Source organism: Neomonachus schauinslandi, chromosome 8 (genome assembly GCF_002201575.2).
Source record: "Neomonachus schauinslandi chromosome 8, ASM220157v2, whole genome shotgun sequence".
Taxonomy (NCBI): Eukaryota; Metazoa; Chordata; class Mammalia; order Carnivora; family Phocidae; genus Neomonachus; species Neomonachus schauinslandi.
The window spans coordinates 8337248-8339593 of NC_058410.1; positions in this window are offsets into that span (position 1 = coordinate 8337248).

Genomic DNA, 2346 nt, shown 5'->3' on the forward strand with positions numbered 1-2346 from the left:
GGAGGACGCGAGGCCCCGACGCCCCACCCCCTTCCCGCTCCGCCCGCCGCCCCGCCCCGCTCCGCCCGCCGCCCCGCCCGCCGCGCAGCCCGGCCCTAACCCGCCGCAGTCGTCGCTCGCCCTCGTCACCGCCCCGCCATGTTTGCGTCCGACCCACTCACCGAGTCGTCTCACGGATGCGGCCGCAGCCACCGGCCCGTCACTGGGCCCCGCTGCAGGGAGGAGAGGCGAAGGGACGGCACTCGCCCGGAGCCTCCAGGCGCTAAGGGAGGAGTTGCGCTTGGGTAGCACGCCCCACAGATTTGGAGCCCTACAAATTCGGCGGGGGCGGGGGGAGAAGCGGGCCGCGAGGAGGGGGTGGGCGACGAGGTCGGAGGTCAGCCGCGGGGCATGACGGGAAGGGCGGCGGGGGTCGCGATTGGCGGCGCGGGGCGAAAGCGCTCGCCCGGCCACCTGCGGCTGCGGCGCAGCCTCTGGCGGAGGAATCTGGGCCAGGCGGCGCGTGATTGGCCGGTTTGTGGTGCAGGGTGCATCGGCGATGCTTCCGCGCGCTGGCGGGCCAGGTGCAACCTCAGGATCTAGGCAGTGGGTGGAGAGTAGGGTCAGTTCAGGCTTCGCTTAGCCTTGTTGCTTGAGAGCTTAGAAACCAGTGTTCTGTCTTCTGAAACGCAGCATCCCGGCTTCTTGGCTCATCCCCACCTTGACATCCCGAGGCTAAACGGAGGAGCTATTGTCTAGCAGATGGGGGTTGTGCCTGTGTCAGCAGCTCTAGGGGCACCTTGCAAACTCAGAAACGCGGGGAAGGCGAACCCTGTGAGTTGTTAATGAGCCTTATGAAATACGTTTTGTAATTTGAATATGCTCCCTTACGCAAGACGTTGTGTCACCCAGACCATTGCATAAGAACGATGATGTTACCTGCCAAGCGTGAAACAGTTTCTTACACTTACTACAAGGGGCCAGGTAACTCTTTCGATTGATCTTCCCTTATCCGGCTTTACTAAAGGTGTTTATCCTTAAGGGAGCTGTCCGGAAATGAGGTGATTTATAAGGATAGGATTGAAGTGTTCTCCAGATGGTCAAAGGGTTCATGGTATATTCCCAGTAAGTCAGATCAGTGTGGAGAAAATATTTGCAACTTACAGGACAGGAAATCTTGAAAACTGGGAAAAGACCAAAATCCAAAGAGAATTTTTGGGCAAGAACGTGAACAGACAATTCACAGAAAAGAATAGCAGTGGTCCTTAAACATAGAAGGCTCTTTGCCCTCACTTATAATGGAAATACACATTGAAATTACAAAACTCTGGAGAAACAGTGCTCATAAATTTCTTGGTGGCGATGGAAAAATGAAGACCTATGGAGTACCAAAATGCCGTTTGCATTTATTCTTAAATCTTGCAATTCTATTTCTAACCCTAACCGTATTCTGAAAATACACCTCCACAAATAGAAACAACATGTAGGCAAGGTTACCTGTTGCAGTGTCATTTGTCATAACAAAAATTTGGAAATAACCCGAATGTCCATTAATAGGGAACTGATTGGACATGATAAAACCATACAATGGAATACAATGCAGCCATAAAAAAAAAAAAAAGAATGAGTTGCTTTGGAATGAGTCCCAAGTTATATGGAAAATTGGAAGGATAGGGCGCCTGGGTGGCTCAGTCGGTTAAGTGTCTGCCTTCAGCTCAGGTCATGATCCCAGGGTCCTGGGATCAAGTCCTGCATTGGGCTACCTGCTCATCGGGGAGTCTGCCTCTCCCTTGGCCCCTCCCTCCCCACTCGTGTGAACTCGTGTGCTGGCGCATGCTCTCTCTCTCTCTGTCTCGAAAATAAATAAATAAATAAAATCTTAAAAAAAAAAAAAGAAAGAAAAAATTGAAAGGATATCCTAGAAACAAAAACGGTTACCTACAGAGGATTGTGGAAAGGGTGCAGGGGAAAGAAGTAGAAGCAAGGCATATGATTTTGAACTTCTAAAGTTTTACATAGCCAAAAAGTAAGTAAAGGAACCAAAGTAAACGTTGAAAGCAAATTGAAACAAACTTACCTTTAAGTCAAATTGGTAACATAACTAATGTTGTTACCCAGAGAAAATAATTATTCCCCCAGGGCTTTTGAACATAGTACTCAGGCAACATCTGTGGTGGGATATGTTCTAAGGATGAAAAAGAACTACAAAGGAATCTGAAGCTTCTCTCAGTGGTTTAGAATTAATGGCAGTACTGTTACTGTGGTTTTGAAACTGTATTATAGGATAACAAGTAATATTATAATGTATAAGTTTTAGGCATAAGAGAAAAGGAGGTACAAATATAAAATCAAGGAAGTTCAGAAAAA